This window comes from Coenobita brevimanus, chromosome 70 (assembly GCF_032717465.1).
Source record: "Coenobita brevimanus isolate Jiangsu-jjx chromosome 70, ASM3271746v2, whole genome shotgun sequence".
Classification (NCBI taxonomy): Eukaryota; Metazoa; Arthropoda; class Malacostraca; order Decapoda; family Coenobitidae; genus Coenobita; species Coenobita brevimanus.
In genome coordinates this window covers 41,820,608-41,842,224 of record NC_137023.1, presented here as the reverse complement: position 1 = coordinate 41,842,224, position 21,617 = coordinate 41,820,608, and the positions used below count along the sequence as shown (strand labels likewise).

Genomic DNA, 21,617 nt, shown 5'->3' with positions numbered 1-21,617 from the left:
TGAGGGGTGTGTCTGCAGAAGTGGATGAGAATAGCAGTGCTCTAGTGGACATTTGTGCAGGGAGGGGGTTGGTGATAGCCAGTACACTCTTTAGACACAAAATGATCCACAGGTATATGTGGTGAGTGATGGGAAGGGTGGATGCTGAAGTAAGTGAATATTAGGCGATGATTATGTGTGTCTGGATGATAGAATGAGGTGTGTGAGGGATGCAAGAGCACATAGAGGTTGGGGGAGTGGTCTCAATGGTGGCAAAAGTCAAAGGTTCCAATGAAATGGAGGAATAGAAGAAGGGAAGGACAGGAGGTAGTTCATACAAGGAGGGTAGAAAGGTTGCAAGAGGATGGATAAAAGGCAGAATATAAGAGAGAAGTGGAGGAGTGATTGGGTAAATATGATTGGAGTAGCTGGGGAATGTGGCAAATGCGTGCAACATATTCACAGAAAAAATCTGTGCAGCATGTGAGGTGGTGTGTGGGGTGGAGAGAAGACGAAAGGGGATGCAAGGAACAGCACGGTGGAATGAAGAAGTGAGACAGGCTATGGCACAAAATAAGAAAGCATATAGTGAGTGGATGAGAAACAGTGGCATGGAGGAAATTGAGAGACCGAAGAGAGACATATGTAGAGAGGAAGGGAGAGTGAAAAGATAAATTAGAGAGAGTAAGAAAAGAGTGGATGAGGAATTTGGAAGGAATTTGAGTGAAAAGTGGAGGAAATTTAAGCAAATGTTTTGGAAAGAGGTAGCTAGAGTTAGACAGGGTGGTAAAGAAGTTAGTCGGGGAGTGAAAGGTAAAAATGGTAGATTGCTAGTGAAGAAGGAAGAAAAAGTGAGCAGATGGAGAGAATACTTTAACCCCATGTCTGCAGGGATGGCTGGACTGCGCCATGCCCCTCCCGCGGGGATAGCAGGAAATCTAGACAATACACGATAAATTAGCTACTTCAGGTCAATGGAAGTATCACTTAGCTTTTTCTCTTTTTTTTTTAATATGAGAATAGGCCATAAGGGACATTTCAGTGGGTAATGAACAGGGAAAATTAGCGACCAACTGCACGTGGGGTGTTGCCAGGTGATAAATTAGCTACTTCATGACCAATGGCAGTGTGAGTTAGGCTTTTCCCTTTTATATATATATATATATATATTTTTTTTTGTATAAGAATAGGGCATAGGGCACATTTCAGTGGAAAAAGCGAATGGAAAAAAATAGCCGGGAGTTGCGTTGCCTGGCCAGACTGTAGCTAGGCAGGGGAGTGGGTAAGGGAGGGGAGGTGGGGAGGCGAGGCAAATGGAAAAATGGCTAAATTGGTAACACTGGATGTGAGTACTAGCAGTACTTGTATTATGGTGGTACCATTCTTAAGTGGCGGTTTGGGTGGGGCACGAACCTCTGTACAGTGTTGCCACGTTTTCCATACCCACGATGCCTCTCTCTCCTGGGAGGAGATGTGCGTCAACCTTGGGAATTTTGTTTCTTTTATGAGTGACATAAACGTGTGCTTTCATTTCTTTATTTTGTTTTTATTATATCTATTTATATTTAAAAATATTATTGTTTTACCTGTGGCGCCAGATGACCTCACTATTGTGGCGCCATGATTTGTTTTCATTCAATCACTCTCTCCTTCCTTCGTTCCCTCCCTTCCTCCATCTCACTCTCTCAGCTGCACTCAACACTGCCCCTGGTCTGCCTTCCCTCCCGCTCTCTCCCTCTCTCCTCTCTCCCGTCTGTGGTATTTTAGGATATATTTTGGTTATTTTCTTTTACGTTATAATTTACATATTGTAAATTTGACTTTATTTCCACACCACCCAGGAGGTAAAAGTCTTGGTGCGTCTTTTTTTAAGTGTCCCCAAACAGGCCTAGGATAGAGGAAGCTCTGGCCAGGTGGGACTGGGTGTGTGTGTGTGTTGCCGCTCACGAGGGTTTAATGTTTTTTTTTTTTTTTTTTTTTACTAAGAAATTGACATTTTTACTACATTCCTTCACATTATCTTATAATCATAATTATGACATTATTACCAACCCCAGAAATACGGTAACAGCCAATAAAAGTGACTACTTTTTTTTAAGCAACACTGTAAAATATTTATGCCATGTTTCTGTTTTGCCGTATAAATATTTTACGCATAATAAGTTTACTGTTCTTTCATATATTATAATACACACTTTACCAATATATTCTTATGTGTTTATCTTATTGTGATGCCTATTACATATATCAGAGCCATTCACATAGTGGGTATGGAACACGTGGCAACACTGTGCAGAGGTTTGTGCCCCACCCAAACCGCCACTTAAGAATGGTACCACCATAGCAACGATGCCTATAGCTACAGACTGGCAGTACTGATAAATGATACAGACTGCACTTGAAAGCCTGGACAGTTTAACCCTATCAGGTTTGTGGGCAGGGCAGATTATGTCTGTGCTAGAGTCAGCCACTCATGCTGACCCACATCTTCTCGGCCCAATATTGTACTTTGATTGCTCTGTGTAAATCCATTTTTCATGATAGAATGTTGGTTTTGATGTCATTTTAAAGCTGAATAGTTGTACTTTATTTTAGTATCTTCAAGAAAGGAGAACAAAGAAAATAAAATGTCAAAATGATGAGTTGAAGTTAGGGGAAAAGCAAAAATTTTATACCTTGCCATAGAAAAATAATCGGCAAAAAATAACGAGTAAAGATATGTAAATTTAGTTTAAACCAGGCAAAAATACAATAAATTACCTTTACAATGATATATAGATTATAGTAGTACTTGCATTTCATTGTGCAGTAAAGCGAAAGAAAAGAGATGCACAACTTTATTTTAGTCTCAGCCACATTCGTTTCGCGATGTTTTTCTTTGATCGGTCAGTGTAAATACACTTTTTATGATAGGATGCTGGTCAAGGTGTTATTTTGAAGCTGAATAGTTGTACTTTATCATAGTTTGTTCATAAAAGGAAATTAAGGAAAATAAAAAGTCAAAATGACGAGTTGAAGTTAGGAAAAAACGAAAAATTTTATACCTTGCTGTAGAAAAATATTCACCAAGAATAAAGTTATAAAGATACAAAGCCATGAGTCAGACCAGCTGTGCAGTACCACCACGCATAGAGCAGCCATTCGTGACATCATGTTTGAGCCTCTTTGTTATGATGAGTAAACACAATTTTTCATTCATTCATTCATTGCCAGACGCCATGTATCCCAAACGGGGTGGCCAAGGCTTAAAGTTAATTGTTTTACAGGGAGGGACACTACTCCTCCACCAACCTCACTTGACACGTAGGGAGAACGTTATGCCAACAGCATCTGGTGTTCCCAGGCGGTCACCCATCCAAGTACTAACCAGACCCAACGTTGCTTAACTTCGCTGATCGGATGGGAAGCAGTGTACTCAACGTGGTATGGCCGTTCACAATTTATGTTGAATATTTTACAAAAGTTTCGTAAAATGATGATGAAAAGCGTCATTGGACTCTCTGAGGTTGGATTTGAAAAGACGATCGAAATAGTCATAAGAATCTCAAAGGGTTAAAAAATCCCTGGATCACAAGAAGTGACGCCCCATGGTATGGTACTTTTGTAACAAGCATCACGGTAGTGGCAGCCTGTGGGTAAGGGGCTAAGGAATTCTTGAACATAGAGAATGAAAATAATGTAAATGTAAGTGGCTGGGGAATGGCTGGGAGGGGGAGGGATTTGAGAAGAGAGGAAGAAATTAGTAGGATGGATATTGTGGAAGCAATGAAGAAAGTCAAAAGGGGGAAATCCCTAGGAATTGATGGAATGTATGGTGAAATGCTGAAGCATTGGGGAAAGATAGTAATGGAATGGGTATGGAAGATGTGCAGATTGGCCTGGGAGGAAGGTAGGGTCCTGGAGGATTGGAAGTCAGGTATAACTATTCCCATGTACAAGGGAAAAAGAAGTGTGTAGTAATCATAGGGGCATTTGTCTTCCTACTGTAGTAGGAAAAGTATACTGTATGGTAGGTTACTTATTGACAGAATTAGGGAAATAACTGAGGAATTAGTTGGAGAAGGACAGGGAGGTTTTAGGAAGGGAAGAGGTTGTGTAAATCACTCATTCTTAGGTCTTGAGTGCAAAAGTCTCAAGAGCAAGGAAAGAAGTTGTAGGTGACCTTCAAGGATTTGGAGAAAGCATGTGACAGGGTGGATAGACAAGGATTGTGTAAAATATTAAGAATATATGGAGTTATTGGGAAGCTGTTCAATGCCATGAAAAGTACATATGAGGGTGTTAAGGCTGAAGTGAGGCGTATGGACAGTGAACTGATGAATTTTTTTGTGTGAAGATTGCATTGAAACATAGATGTATCATGTCTGTACAGTTATTCAGTCTGTATATGGATGGGGTTATAGAAGAGATACAAGGTAGGGGAGTGGATGTTGGGGTGCCCCTAGTGAGAGGGGGCAGTGTGTTTGGAAACTCCCTGTACTGTTGTTCGCAGATGATACTGTGTTGTTAAGTGAGGATGAAGGGGAACTGCAAGGCTTTGTGCATGAGTTTGGGAGAGTGTGTAAGAAACAGAATGTAAAGGTGAATGTAGGGAAGAATAAAGTTATGGTCTTCAAGGGAAATGAAGTCACTGAATGTACAGTGAGGTTTGATTAGGAGGAAATGGAGAATGTGAGTGCATTTAAGTACTGGGGTAGTGAGATGAGGAAGGATGGAAGTTTAGAGGGTGAAGTGCTTGAAGTGTACAACAAGTATGAAAAGTTGCTGGTTCTTTGAAAGCAATTAAAAGAAACAGGGAAGTGAGCATGGAAATAAAAAAGTTGCTGCATGACAGTATTGTGATACCAGCTCAAAAGTATGGAAGTGAAGTTTTGACCTTGTTGGAGGGACACAAATCAAGAGTGAGAGCAGTGGAAGTGAGTTAGTTGAGGGGAGCATGTGCAGTTACATGGAGAGACAGACTGACAAACTAGGAAGTGAAGGAGCATTGTGGTGTGGATGTGGATGTGATAGAAAGCGTTAGAAGTACATTGAGGTGGTTTGGCCATATGGAGAGGATGGAGAGTGAGAGACTGACAAGAAGATTGTATGTGAATGAGGTGGAGGGGGGGAGAGAGAGGGGGATGCCAAGGATGAGATGGAGGGATGGAGTGGAGAGGTATATGAGACAAGGGGGTGTGAGCTTGGAACAGGGCAGTGAAATGGCAGGGGACAGAGTGAGATGGAGGCAATTGGTTTGTGGCCATCCCCTACAGGATTATGGCGTCTGGCAGTAGATAGATAGATAGGATCGGGCTCTGCAGCCAGGTGTAGCCTATGAGGGTGTACATCCAGGAGGTGAGGTGGGTGGGGTTCATTGTTCACATAATTTTAAATGTCAGGACCAACTTGCCTAGCCTCGGGTTCCTACGTTCCTCATGGGGCAACATAGGATTGGATTTTGGATGGATGGATTATTCAGCTCATGGTTAGTAATTGGTCAGTCATCTTACTTGTCTGGACTGAGTAGCTTAGCCCTGGGCTCCTTCACTTCTGGTGGACTAATAAAGAATTGAATGATGGATGGATAATGCATACAGTATAACCTCGCAGAGCACAGCAACTACAGTACTGTGGATTTATTTGGACAGGCAAACCCTGTTTAACAATGCAGTTGGGGGAGGCTTTGGCTGAATCGGTAGAGAGGCAGCCTGCAGTCCTAATGGACCCAGGTTTGAATCCCAGCTGGGGCAGGGAACAGTTTAAGGATTTGAATTTCATAAAAAGCAGACTTTACTGATCTACCAGATGACCCGCCGACATGTCATAAAAATACCCCCACTAATACCAGTACCCAAGTCCTGTATGAGACAGCCCTAGCATGTATTCAGTATGGATGGTCGGTGTTAGCGCTGAAGTGGTGACATGTGGAGGAGTATTTGGACTACTGGGCCTTGGGATAGGCTACTGCCCCCGACATATGGGCTCTGAAGCCTTTGTCCAGAGTCGGACACACACACACGCACACACACACACACACACACACACACACACACACACACACACACACACACACACACACACACACACACACACACACACACACACACACACACACACACACGCTAGGCAGGGTGTCGTATCTCAGTAGATTTAACATGTAAACTATAGTATAGGGATGCATTTTTGAGCCTTTGGTTTCTCCCCTAGCCAAGTCCTAAACTCACCCAAATGAGTCCAAAAAAAGGTTTAAGCCAATCTAAATGGCCCAACAGCTGTAAAAGAAGCTAACCTAAGCCTTAAACTAGTGCCTGTCTCACTTGTATGCAGTCAAGATCACTGGAGAATTCAGTCTTTGTCTTGTATTCAAACTCTATAGAGAAGATGAAGCAGCATTGTGTACAATCCCACCATCAGATGGTCCCGGGACAAATAAACATCTGTTATGCATAATAATAATGTATGAATGATGCAAAATCATCCAAGGTGCATATTGTTGTGATGTAGAATCATTGATGTTTTGATGGGGAATTCCTTTGACAGGGAATGTGATCAGGATAGCTTTTTCAATGGCGTTTAGTTACTGTTCTGGTTGCTGAACTCCTTAATTTTCTTCTCTCTTATTTTCCAACATTTATTTAGAAATTCCCTTGTATTTTCAAAGCATTTTCCCTTGAACAACCTGAGTATAAACACAGGATTTATCGATTGATGATGCGATTGGGATAGTCTTTTCAATGGCCCCTCTTTCCGTCGTTTTAGGTACTCTTGTGGTTGCTGAGCTCCATTATATTTTGCTCTCTTATTTTTGAACATTTATTTAGATATTCCTTTGTATTTTCAAAGCGTTTTTCCTTGAACAACCCAAATGTAAACACATTATTTATCAGTTGATGATGCGATCAGGATAGCCTTTTCAATGGCCCCTCTTTATGTCATTTTAGTTACTGTTCTGGCTGCTGAGCTCCTTTATATTCTTCTCTCTTATTTTCCAATAGTTACTTAGAAATTCCTTTGTATTTTCAAGACATTTTGCCATGAACAGCCTGAATGTAAACACGTGATTTATCGGTCACATTTTTCATCAGTACCTGAAATATTTACTCTTTAAGGATTTCATAATTTTTATTATTATATTTAAAATTATTATTATGTATTCTGTGATGGGTGAGATGTTCAATGGTCAGACATGAAATATTCTTTGTTGAGTCACCTACCTGTCCACACTGTTTTGTACCTTGTCTGATGGGCAAGAATCCGTACCCCAAATGACAGTGTTCACTCCACCTATTTCTATCTATCTATCTATCTATTGCCAGACACCATAATCCCGTAAAGGGTGGCCATTTGACACTGAGTTAGTTGTTTTACAGGGAGGGGCACCAACCCTCCACCAACCCACTTGTTGACACATAGGGAGCACGTATGGTTTGGTTATATGGTTACCACCCAGCATTGTAAATGGTTTCTTGGCTTACAGGAAACTAAAACACGTTAATCTGTGTCTAAAAACAGTTTATAAATCAACCTGAACACAAAATTTAAGTCTAGAATATCATCAAAATCGGTTAAAAAACATCAAAACCCATCACACAACCAGGGGTAGGCCTACGATGGGCGAGGTAGGGTGGTATTTCTACCCCCATCACTATTCCGGGGTATCGCATTTAGAGGTATCGTAAATCAGGGTTTGTCTGTAATTCAAAGCAGTAAAAGTATTTATAAAAGTGAACATTGCGGCTGATATTTTTACTTTGAAGATGATAAGGAACACTGATGCTGCAGTTAGCCTATCAGAAAGGTTTATTATTATATTCTTGCCCAAACTATAGCAGAAAGCTTGTTGAATTCAAAACCCTGTGAGAACTGTAAGCACAACACTAACATACGTGACAGAACTAGTCAAAAATCACCAGTGTAGCAAAGCACAAAAAATCTAGAAGATTGCATACAAAAATAGTACAGTAAACTCTTAGTGGACTGGTTGACAGTCGTGTACATTTCATAAAATAATAAAATGGTCACTCGTAATCATCAGAATATCATTTTTTCCCTCTCCGATTTGATATTTATAAAAAAAAAAATAGTCAGTCAAAGTTGTAGATTATCATACCTTGCATGAAACATGCACCCTCGCAGTGACATAATAACCCATGCCAGGACCACAGATGACTGCCATTCACAACAATGTCTGGGATTCGTACCCCAGTACAGATAAGATTTCCGTGATGTTCAGCTGTTACAGGTATACCCCTGTTTAACGATGGAATTGGTTAGGTTAAAACCCATCGTCAAGCGGGGTATCATATCTCAGGATAGGTTTAACATGTAAAATATAGGGATGCATTTTAGAGCCTTGGGTTTCCCCCCCAACCAAGTCCTAAACCCATCTAAATGAGTCCAAAAACAAGTTTAAAGCCAATCTAAATGGCCTAACAGTTGTAAAGGAAGCTAACCTAAGGCTATCACTTGTAAAAAACTAACTAAAACCAACAAATAAATCTGAAAATTGTCAAATATAAGTCTGGAAAAAATCAAGCTTTGTAAACTGTACCCCAAAATGACAATGTTCACCCCACCTATGGCTAAAGCACATTAATCTGAATGTAAGAGCAGTTTATAAATCAACTGAAACAAAATTTTAGTCTCAAATATCATCAAAATTGGTAAAAAAATGAATTTAAAAACCCATTGTTAAACTGAGGTTTGGCCATTGTTAGACGGGGTATGGTGGTATTTCTACCCTCATCGTTAAACCAAGGTATCGGATATAGGGGTATCATATATCGAGGTTCACCTGTATTTTCATGCTATGTATGTAAGACTTAGTGTGATAGCTCTCTTAAAGATGAAGTATGTTGTGTTTGTGCTTTAGTAAAGAGTTTTGTTGGTTTTAGAGAGATTAGTCAAGAGTGAGAGCAGTGGAAATGAGTTATTTAAGAGGAGCCTGTGGAGTCACATGGAGAGACAGGCTGACGAATGAGGATATAAAGGAGCGTTGTGGTGTGGATGTGGATGTGATAGGAAGCGTTATGAGGAACACACTGAGGTGGTTTGGCCATGTGGAGAGGATGGAGGGTGAAAGACTGACGAAGAGAGTGTATGTGAGTGAGGTGGAGGGGGGAAGAGGGAGGGGGAGGCCGAGGATGAGATGGAGGGATGGGGTGGAGAGGTATATGAGAGAGGGGGATGTGAGTTGGGAGCAGGGCAGTGAAATGGCGGGGGACAGGGCGACTTGGAGGCGATTTGTTTGTGGCCACCCCAAACGGGATTGAGGCGTCTGGCAATAGATAGATAGATAGATAGTACCTTAGTGATGGCAAACCTTGTGACAACCATGTACCTGTAGGACAACTTGGTAGCACGACGTTAGATTTGATACAGTTGTAATGAAGTAATATATGAACTGAATCATTATCAGTATTGCTAGGTCCTGACTTCAGGGGCAGATGGCCTTGAAATTTGGCAGTAATACATCGGGAAGTGTCACAAAGACCAAAATATTTCAATGTTTTTTCCTTGTTGATAGGCCTGACCATGGTCAGCTATACAGTACCTCTGCGGAGTATGTGGCTGTCTGATTTCTTGGTCTTATGTACTGATGATGTTTGAACATCTTTTTAGTAATGGCCAGTTTGATCTGGAGAATATGATTTTCACATCTCTACCAATGACTTAAGCAAAGTTAGAGTTGATTTTGCATGACATGTGACTGTTTGGTTAGGTTAAGGTGTATATGTTAGGCTGTTGTAATTTTTATCACAGTATAGGTTCATGCACACCTAATTATCTGAAATCCGGTCAAAAATTTGTTTCTATCTATCTGTCTATCTATTGCCAGATGCCTTAATCCTGTAAGGGGTGGAAACAAACAATTAGCCTCCATGTCACCCTGTCCCCTGCCATTTCATTTCCTTGCTCCCAGCTCACACCCCTCTCTCTCATATGCCTCTTCACTCTATCCCTCCATCTCCTCCTTGGTCTCCCCATCCCTCTCCCCCTTACACCTCACTCACATACAATCTCCTCGTCAGTCTCTCACTCTCCATCCTCTCCACATGGCCAAACCACCTCAGTGTGATTCTCCTAACACTTCCTATCACATCCACATCCACACCACAATGCTCCTTCATTTCCTCATTTGTTTGTCTGTCTCTCCATGTGACTCCACATGCTCCTCTCAAGTAACTCATTTCCACTGCCCTCACTCTTGACATCTGTCCCTCCAACAAGGACCAATCTTCACTTCCATACGTTAGATTTGGCATCACAATACTGTCGTGTAGTAGCTTTTTTATTTCCATGCTCACTTCCCTGTTTCTTATCACTGCTTTCAAAGAATCAGCTACTTTTCTTCCCTGTTGTACCCTTTCAAGCACTTTATCCTCTAAACTTCCATCCTTACTCATCACACTACCTAAGTACTTAACCCATGGATTGAGAGCCACAGCTCAGGCTGGGTAGTGTCACGTTGCAAGCCACAGCTCAGGTTGTGCTGGCCATGCAGCATCGTAAACAACTCAACCTCTACGCAAAGATGGAGGGAGACAAATTTTTTTCTTTTCAGCAGATGATGCCCTGGATGTTTATCTTCAAGTTTATAATAAACAAAAACAAAAAATAGAAAATTTATTTATTTATTTTTTTTTTTCACTGCTCCCGTATGTAAACTTACGCATGGCCCTATGCAAAGACGAAGAGAAAGAGATTTTTTTCTTTTCACCGGATACTGCTGTAGATGTTTACCTTCAAGTTTTTAATAAACAAAAACTAAAAAAAAAATTTTTTTCCTTCATTTTTTTGCGCATCACATATTGAGATAGAAAAAGGTACTGTACTGTAATTGCGCAATCCACGGGTTTAATGCACTCACATTTTCCATATCCTCCTCATCCAGCCTCACTGTACATTCACTGACCTCACTTCTCTTGAAGACCATAAATTTACTCTTCCCTACATTCACCTTTAGATTGTTTCTTACACACACTCCCAAACTCATTCACCATGCCTTGTAGCTCCCCTTCTTCTTTATTTAACAGCACAATATCATCTGCAAAAAATGGTACAGGGAGTTTCCAAACACTCCCCTTTCTCATTAGGGCCACTCCAACATCCACTGCCCTACCTTGTAACTCTTTTATAACCCCATCCATGTACAGATTGAACAACCATGAAGACATGACACATCCTTGTTTCAATCCAACCTTCAGATAGAAAAATTCACTCAGTTCACTATCCACACCCACTGCAGCCTTTGCACCCTCATACATACTGTTCACGGCCTTCAGCAACTTCCCATCTACTCCATAATATTCTTAATACTTTCCACAATCCCTGTCTATCCACCATGTCATATGCTTTCTCCAAATCCATGAAGGCTGCATACAACTTCTTTCCCTTCTCTAGAAACTTTTCCACTAAAGATCTAAGAATGAATATCTGATCTACACAAACTCTGCCCTTCCTAAAACCTCCCTGTTCTTCTCCAACTAATTCCTCAGTTATTTCCCTAACTCTGTCAATAAGTATCTTACCATATACTTTTGCTATTACACTAAGAAGACAAATGCCTCTATGATTACCACATACTTCTTTTTCCCCTTTTCCTTTGTACAAGGGAATAATTATACCTGACTTCCAATCCTCCAGGACTCTACCTTCCTCCCAGGCCAATCAGCACATCTTCCACATCCATTCAAATACTCTCTCTCCCTCATGCTTCAGCATTCCACCACACACTCCATCATTTCCTGGGGTTTTCCCCATTTTAACTATCTTCATTGCATCCACAACTTCCATCCTACTGATTTCTTCCTCTCATCTCAAATCCCTCCATCTCCCAGCCAGTCCCCAGCCACTTGCACTCAAATTTCATTCTCTATATTCATCAATTCCTTAAAGTGTTCTCATCATCTGCTCACTTTTTCTCCCTTCTCCACTAGTAATCTACCATTTTTATCTTCCACTCCCCAACTAACTTCTCTGGCACCTTCTCTAACTCTCTTTATGTCTTTCCAGAACATTTTCTTACATTCCCTCCGTTTTACATTCAAATTTCTTCCAAATTTCTCATCCACTTTCTTCTTACTCTCTCTTACTAATCTTTTTACCTCTCTCTTCCTCTCTGCATATCTCTTCCGTCTTTCAACTTCTTCCGCGCCCGTTTCTCATCCACTCACTATATGCTTTCTTCTTACGTCCCATAGCCTTTCTCACCTTTTCATTCCACTGTGCTGTTCCCTGCACCACCTTTCATCTTCTCACCCCACACTCCAATTGAATATCTTGCACACACCTTTCACGTCCCCCATCTGCTCCAGTCCATATTTACCCAATTGCTTCTCCACTTCCTTCTTATATTCTGCCTTTTTTCCCTCCTCTTGTAACTTTTCCACCCTCCTTGTATGAACTACTTCCTCCTGTCCTTCCCTTCTTCTATTTCTCCATTTCATTTGGACTTTGATTCTGGCAGAAAGTCCACTCCCCCAGCCTTTGTATACTCTTGCATCCATTACACACCTTCTCATCCTTTCTTCCACAGACACATAATCAGACATTGCCTTCCGTTCATTCAGTTCACCACCCACCCTTCTCATCACTCGCCACGTATACCTATGGGTCATTTTGTGTCCGAAGAGGGAATTACTTATCACCAACCCCCTCCCGACACAATTGTCCACTAAAGCACTGCCATTCCCAACCATCTCTGCAGGCACACCCCACTCACCAGCCACTTCATCCACCTTCACATTCCCTACTTTTCCATTCATATCTCCGATCAAAAACACTCATTGCTTTCAAACTTTTCCATGCGCACTTCCACATTTGTCCAGAACTCTTCTCTCACTCTGCTTGCACGATCTTGCGTTGGCACATACAAGCACACAGTCGCCCACATTTGTGCTCCAGCTTTCAGTCTTACCCACGTGATTCTTGAGCCAACTGATCCATACTTTCTTATATTCTCCATCCATCAAATTTATTACTTTTACTTAAAAAAAAAAAACAGGATTCAAAGCAAAAATTTGCTAAAATTAGTGGAAGTTTTTCACCTCTAGGTTGACAACTCACGTTGACAGACTTCCATTTTGTGTAAATATTGATGTACAGTGCAGATACATAAATTTGTGCTTTAAGTCAGTATTTATGGAAAATGGAAGTACAGTACTCGTCAGAAGTATTCAGCGTTGTCCGCCGGGCGCGCAATACTTATGGCCCAAAAAGAATCACCCATTTTTGGGGGTAAGAATTGAGCCACAAGTTTGAGCTCCGAGCATGACGTCACGGTAGCCTGAGGCCTTCCGACACGCTGGTTGGGTCCCGCCTCAGTTGCCCACGGGCTGCCTGAGAGAGAGGAACTCCGCCGAGTGTCCCTCTCAAATTGCGCCATTTTTTACCGAGTGTCCCACAGTGTTTTGGCCTTTAAAACTTTGTTATGGCACCTACCCGTGAACTATCGAGTGAAATCATATCCCAGATCATTGCTCTAAAGGAGGCAGGCCACCAGACAAAGGAAATTAGTGAATTGGTTGGTGTGGCACGATCGACAGTGCGTCGTTGGTGTGCGCGATTTCGGGAGGAAAACAGTGGTGAAGTTCCCACAAAGAAACCGAGGTCTGGTAGGCCTAGGAAAACTTCCCCAAGGTCTGTTAATGTTTTAAAACGTGCAGTGGAGTTTAATCCTCATGTGAGTGCAAGGAAAATTAAGGAGAGCAACCCAGAAGTGTTTGGTGAGGTGTCAGTGAGAACAGTGTCTCGTAGGGTGCATGAGCTTGGTTACACAAGTCACAGGCCTGTGAAAAAGCCTCTTCTCTCTAGCAGCCAGAGAATTCGTAGGCTTGCCTTTGCTAATAAATATCTAAACTGGGGTGAGGAGCAATGGTTGTCAGTGTTGTGGTCTGATGAGGCAACGTTTAGTGTTACCTGTAACAGAGGAGCACGAAAAGGTAGTGACCCACTTGACCCACGGTATGTAGAAAGCACTGTTAAACATCCTGATTCACTCATGGTATGGGGTTGTTTCTCAGGGAAGGGTTTGGGGAAGCTTGTTGTACTTCCCAAGAACCTCAGAGTGAATCAGGATGTTTACCTGGAGCTTCTGTGTGATCATTTACCAGACTCCTTCGAGCTAACAGGTGCACGAGTGTTTCAGCAGGATGGTGCACCTGCTCACAAGGCCAAATCGGTCACCAATTGGCTTCGTGACTGCGAGGTATCATTCATGACAGACTGGCCAGGAAATAGCCCAGACCTCAACCCGATTGAAAACCTCTGGTACCTCGTAAAGAAGAGTCTCCAAGGGAAGGACGTGAGCTCTCTGCCTAAGCTGGAAGCCGCCATTCGTGACTCCTGGGACAAAATACCGCTCCAGCACCTCAGGAGCCTCGCCCTTTCACTTCCAAGACGTCTCAGGTCCGTGAAGAAACGTAAAGGCCACCCTACAAAGCACTAAAGGTAAATAAAATGCATTATTTTTATGTTTTTTCAATGTTGAAAGGTTTGTTTCTCAGGAGGGACGCAGGGCGCTCCATACTTCTGACGAGCACTGTATGTCAATGCGTGTTCATCTGAAAGGTAAATATCCTCTAACTTTAGCACATTTTAACTCAGTCAAAACCTGGTTTTTTATTAAGTCATATTAAGCACAAGTTATGAACCAGATTTCAGATAATTAGGTGTGCATTAGCCTATATTGTGATAAAAATTATAATATTTTCCATTTAAAAGTGCCAATTCGGTAAATGACCACCGATTCGGTATTTTGTTACAGTCGCACAGCTTGGAAACAGTAGGAGTTGCCTGTTGTGATGGAGTACTCCCGACGCACTGCTCACCACTATAGCTTCCTGGTTTTCTTGTCTCTTGGAACAGTGATAACTCTTCTTTCTTGTGTGATTCTACTAGTGTTCTTGCACAGTAGAGCAAAGCACCAATGATGGTTATTTGCTCATGAAGCAAAGCTCAGCAGAACCACAATCACACAACTTAGCTGGGGATCAGTCTTGTTTTTTCTCCAGGCTTGGCAGATTTATGACATCTCGGCCACTCAAGGTCGTGCTTCCATCAACCTCTTTTTGTGCAACTTTGAAGGCTTATATCCGAATTTTAAATTTGGTTTGTCAAATAAACTATATCATATGATATATAATTCAGCACATTTATTACCCAAATAAATTGTTTACTAAAAAAAAAGAATTGACTATTAGCCAGTCCATTATCCGCTGTAATTCAGCCAAGCTCTAAACTGAATAAATCAAAATGCCAGATATTACATAGTACCCCCCATTGGCTCAACATTCAACTTCAAGCAGGATATTGTGTTACTACCCATCTCAACCCTCTACCCTAAAAACTTTCCCATGAGTAAAAGATGAAAACTAAGCATAAATTACAATACGGATTGATACATTACAGGCTGTCCCTGCTGAAACCATGAGATGTGTTTGGGAAGACCCATTGTTGAGCCGGGGTATCATTAAATGGGGACATTATAACAGAGGAAGTACAGAGATACGTTGGGAAGCATTGGGATCCTCCCTGCCCCAGCCAAGTCTAAACCCACCCAAATAGTCCAAAAACAAGTTTCTAGCTCACCCCCAAATAGCTTTAACCCTTCAATGCACTTAGCACATGACTTCGCTTATTATCGCAGAAAAAAATCACAAAATCACTTGTATGTTATCATAATAATTCACAATATGACATATATAGAATAACACTTTCAGCCACTCCCGCTTGATTTTAGTGCAATTTGGGAGAGAGAGAGAGAGAGAGAGAGAATAAATACAGAAATGACATAAGCAGCGCCTCTTCGAATACTTACTGTAAACGTTTAAGTGATAAGGCATAACGTCCTGTATTTCAAAAGTTTTCGAGTCAATTCTTAATAAAAAAATTTTAAGGCATCTTTCCTATCACAACCTTCTTTCCGATCGTCAGTATGGGTTCCGTCAGGGACGCTCCACTGGCGATCTTCTCACCTACCTTTCAGACTCCTGGTCATCCTCCTTTCGGGACTTTGGCGAAAGCTTTGCCATTGCACTTGACATCTCAAAGGCTTTCGATCGAGTCTGGCATAAATCTTTAATTTCCAAACTGCCCTCCTACGGTTTCTATCCTTCTATCTGTACCTTCATCGCTAGCTTCCTTTCTGGTCGTTCTATAGCTGCTGTCGTAGACGGCCATCGTTCTTCTCCTAGATCTATCAACAGTGGTGTTCCTCAGGGCTCTGTCCTATCACCAACTCTCTTCCTTTTATTCATCAATGATCTAAGCTGTACATCTAACCCTATCCACTCATACGCTGATGACTCCACCCTTCACCTTTCCATTCGGTTCCCGCAACGCCCATCTCAACAGTTACTTCAAGAAACAAGGGATGAGGCTATGGCACACCTAATGTCTGACTTGGCTCATATCTCTGACTGGGGTAAAAATAATATGGTTGTCTTTAATGCTTCTAAGACTCAGTTCTTACACCTATCAACCCGACAAAATCTTCCACAGGTATACCCACTAATGTTTAATAATATTCAGATTAATCCTGCATCATCCTTGAACATGCTTGGGGTTTCATTTACTCGGGACTTATCTTGGAAAGATCATATTACATCTCTTGTAAAATCTGCTTCCAAGAGATTGGGTGTGCTAAGCCGACTCCGCTCTTTCTTTACCCCTGCACAATTGTTGACTCTATACAGGGGTTTTATCCGCCCCTGTGTGGAGTACAACTCTCATGTGTGGGGAGGCTCCCCACATACAGCTCTTCTCAATAGGGTGGAGTCAAAGGCTTTTCGTCTCATTAACTCTCCTCCTCTTACTGACTCCCTTCAACCTCTGTCTCTTCGCCGCACTGTTGCATCTTTATCTCTTTTCTATCGCTACTTTAATGGTCACTGCTCCTCTGAACTGTCTGCTTGCATTCCTCCACCTCTACGACGGGCGCGTAGCACCCGTCTGGCAGCAAACTCTCATCCCTTTTCTGTCCAACTCTCTAATGCAAGAGTTAACCGTTACTCCCAGTCTTTCATTCATGCAACAGGTCAGCTCTGGAACTGTCTCCCTCTGTCTGTATTTCCTCCTGCCTATGATCTCCAGTCTTTCAAACGCAGTGTGTCCAGGCATCTCAAAATGATCGGATCTTGAATTTGGCTCTCTATTGTATTTTGTTTTTCTCTTGGAGGGAACTGTTACTGCGGGCTCATGGCCTTTGGTTCCTTCTTCCTCGCATAAAAAAAAAAAAAAAAAAAAAAAAAAAAAAAGCAGTCCCTCCTCTCTCTGCTTCTCCATTCACTCCTTCTCCCTCCCTCCCTCCCTATCCCTCCCCGGGGAGAGAGAGAGAGAAAGGGAAAGAGAATAAATACAGGAATGAGAGTGGCAAGTGTAGCTGTCACCAAGCCCAAAGCATCTCAGTCTCACTACACTTCCTTTTAGAAGTCCGGGCGTGGGGGTGGGGGAAACTTTTCATGTTTTTGATGGTCAACAGTGTGGTAACCATTAGATGCATGAGAGTGAAATATACATTTTCTGTTGCATAAAATCAAGCTCTTCAAATCTTTTGGACCAAAGATTACTTTGGTGCCTTTTTTTTTTTTTTTTTTTTTTTTTTTTTTTTTTAAATGCAAGGGAGTAACAATTTTTATATTTCACATCGGATAACCGGGGAATGGCCATCAATAGCCAGGGAAGGGTGTTAATTTTTTTACATCACAAAAGCGGGGTATCGTATAGTGGGGTATACTTGTACAGTAATAGTGGAAAGTACAATTCCCGTTAACTGGAAAGATTGGGAAGTTTACCTGCATAGTTTCTTATTTTTCCCAGTCATCTGGTGTATACTCTTATACACGGGCTATGTTATTGCTTTTTTTTTTTTTTTTAATTGCAAGGAAGAACAAACCAAAGTCTGCAAACCGTTCCTTCCAAGAAAAAAAAATAAAAACAACACAAAAGGAGCCAAATTCAAGATCTGTTCATTTAAAAATGCCTGGACACACTGCAGTTGAAGAACTGGAGATCATAGGAAGTAGGAAATACAGACAGAGGGAGACAGTTCTAGAGTTGACCTGTTGCATAAATGAAGGACTGGGAGTAACGGTTAACTCTTGCATTCGAGAGTTGGACAGAAAAGACATGAGAGTTTGTTGCTAGATGAGTGCTATGCACCCGTCGTAGAGGAGGAGGGATGCAAGCAGACAGTTCAGAGGAGCAGTAACCATTGAAGTAGCGATAGAAAAGATGCAACTGTGCGGCGAAGAGACAGAGGTTGAAGGGAGCCAGTAAGAGGAGGAGAGTTCATTCATTCATTCATTGCCAGACGCCATGTATCCCAAACGGGGTGGCCAAGAGCTTAGAGTTAATTGTTTTAAAGGGAGGGGCACTAATCCTCCACCAACCCCACTTGACACGAGTTAATGAGATGAAAAGCCTTTGACTCCACGCTATTGAGAAGAGCTGTATGTGGGGAGCCTCCCCACATGAGTGTTGTACTCTACACAGGGGCGAATAAAACTTGTATGTAAAGTCAACAACTGTGCAGGGGTAAAGAAGGTACGCAGTTGGCTTAGCATACCTAAATCTCTTGGAAGCAGGTTTTACAAGAGATGAAATATGATCTTTCCAAGATAGGTCCCACGTGAATGAAACCCCAAGCAAGTTCAGGGATGATGGAGGATTTAGCTGGATATTATTAAACATTAGTGGGTACTCCTGTGGAAGATTTTGTCGGGTTGATAGGTGCAAGAACTGAGTCTTTGATGCATTAAAAACAACAATATTTTTTCCCCAGTCAGAGATATGAGCCAAGTCAGATATTACGTGTGCCATAGCCTCATCCTTTGTTTGTTGAAGTAACTGCTGAGATGGACGTTGCAGGAACTGAATGGAAAGGTGAAGGGTGGAATCATTAGCATATGAGTGGATAGGGTTAGATGTCCAGCTTAGAAGGTCATTGATGAGTAAAAGGAAGAGAGTTGGTGATAGGACAGAGCCCTAAGGAACACCACTGTTGATAGGTCTAGAAGAAGAATGATGGCTGTCTACAACAGCAGCTGTAGAATGACCAGAAAGGAAGCTATAGATGAAGGCACAGGTAGAAGGATAGAAACTGTAAGAGGGCAGTTTGGAAACCAATGATTTATGCCAGACTTGATCGAAAGCCTTTGAGATGTCAAGTGCAGTGGCATAGCTTTCGCCAAAGTCCTGAAAGGAGGATGACCAGGAGTCTGAAAGGTAGATGAGAAGATCGCCAGTGGAGCCTCCCTGAGCCTCCCTGACGGAAACCCATACTGATGATCAAAAAGAAGGTTGTGATAGGAAAGTTAAAGAATAGACTCGAAAACTTTTGAGACACAGGATGTTAAAGCGATTGGACAATAGTTAGAGGATTGGGAATGGTCACTCTTCTTTGGGACTGGCTGAATGAGAGCAAACTTCCAGCAAGAAGGAAAGGTACAAATTGATAGACAAAGGCAAAATAGTTTACCTAGGCAGGTGTAAGCACACAAGCACAGTTCTTTAGGACAACAGGTGGGACTCCATCAGGCCCATATGCCTTGTTAGTATTGAGGCCACTGATGGCAGAAAATACATCAGTTGAAGAAATTTTAATATCAGCCATGAGGAAGTCAGAAGGGGGAAGTGATGAAGGAACAGCGCCAGAATCGTAAAGGTGGAATTGAAGAAAGTCTGAGCGATGAGATCTGCTTTATCCGTAGAAGAAATAGCTACAGAGCCATCAGTTTACAAAAGAGGAGAGAAGGATGATGAGGTAAAGTTGTTAGAAAGGTTTTTAGCAAGGTGCCAGAAGGAGCGGAAAGAATTCGAGTGGTATATACAATACCACTCATATCCAGTGTCACACAATTCCATTTGAAACATAACCTCCCCCTAAACACACCTCATAGACATAATACATATGATTGCAGTGTCTTGCATGAATGCACAGTGCACACGGTAAGTTCATTTTGTAAAACATCATTTGTTATTCATTAACCCCTTAACCGCGGGGATTTCTTAAGCAGTCTGTGCCTGTCCCGTGGGGATAATTGCACTCCGACTGACTTTTTAAAAATATTTGCCAAAAATCAGTTATTAGTTCTAGAATATTAAAATTACATATGCTTATGGCACATACCTTCAGCTTTCTCGTGGGATGTTTGTTGAACCTTTGTCGACTACCATACGACTTGTGGAGACTTCTGAATTTGGGTAACAAAGTCTCCACTTTACACTTCCCGATACCCTGTAATATGGTTACCACTGCCTGATATTATCACTACAAACACTATTCTATGAATTTCAAGTAGTTTGGAATCCATATTCCAAACAAAAAACACTGAAAGCAATATTAATTACGAGCACATACGAGCTTTCCACCCGCGCTCGTTCCCCGATGGTATTCAGAGGCGGAGCTGTCATTTATTATTTATAAACACACTCACACTTTATATTCCTAGTACTTTATAACACTTATTTATATATACAATATTTATCCATAAGTTTCTTTCAGTACTAGTAGTTTATTTTCACTCCAGGCATTCACTTTCTCATTCAGTAAACTAGCATAGAGAGCGAAGCTTTCACTTTCACTTTCATCACTCCAAGTATTTATACACGCTAGAGCGAAGCTTTCACTTTCACTTTCATTACTCCAAGTATTTATACACGCTAGAGCGAAGCTTTCACTTTCGCTTTCATTACTCCAAGTATTTATACTCGTATTCTTTTATTACTAATTATTTACATTTCTGTTTACATTTTCTATTTTATTTACATTATTTACATTTCTATTTTATTTATACCATATTATGCACTGTCACTTGCAGTAACTTATAAAACTATTTTCTACTGTTCAATTATATTTACATTCATTGCTTTCACTTGCTATTTACACATTATTTACATTTCCACTTGCACTGTTTTAGAGTCACTAGAAAGATCATAGTCACTGTCCATCATTATCATTGATAAATTAGCCAGTTCACATTCCACAGCAGAGTAACTTAGTCCCTATACCCCTTCCCACACGAGGTTTAGTAGGAGTGGAGGTCACAGGGCCCTTTACAATGGGCTCAGAAGCGGCGGCATAGGACAGGCGTGAATCCAACATGGTTTCTCCTCAAAACATGAGAGTAAACTGAATGATGTGGCCTATGGGCAGGGAAGGGTTGAGATTGTCAGCGTGATGAGAGCTGCTAATTTACATGCTATGAAATGATTGGCAGGAAATCTAGACATTACATAATAAATTAGGTAGTTCCAGGTGAATGTAAATATCACTTAGACTTCTCCCTTCCTTTCTTATGTATATTTTTATTATGAGAATAGGTCATACGGCATATTTCAGGGGGAAATAAACAGGGAAAATTAGCGAACAAGTGCATGTGGGGTGTTGCCAGGTGATAATTAGCCCATTCCAGATGTATGGCAGTATCAATTACCTTTTCTGTCCAGGCTGAGATGTGGGCACCATCCAGCCCTCTTAAGCTACCAGAAGAGACTGGATGACTCCGTTGCTGATGCCTGTCCAGGATGCAACACAGCACCCCATACTATTAAGCACATTATGGAAGACTGCTTTGCACACAATCACCTATGCCAGCAACACAACATACACTCTTTGAGAGCTCTGTGGGAAAGCCCGATCTTGGCCATGGCCT

General features: G+C 41.6%; 1 protein-coding gene and 1 non-coding gene across 2 annotated transcripts in view; one reads left to right on the top strand and one right to left on the bottom strand.

The window, feature by feature from the left end:
• The window catches only part of Hip1 (Huntingtin interacting protein 1), a 189,424-nt gene that overhangs the window by 30,823 nt on the left and 136,984 nt on the right, over window positions 1-21,617 (top strand). The gene's annotated exons all lie outside the window — the stretch shown is intronic.
• Window positions 3,298-3,416, bottom strand: LOC145406532 (5S ribosomal RNA). Its single transcript, XR_013898555.1, has one exon. It is a non-coding gene; the product is annotated as a 5S ribosomal RNA (ribosomal RNA).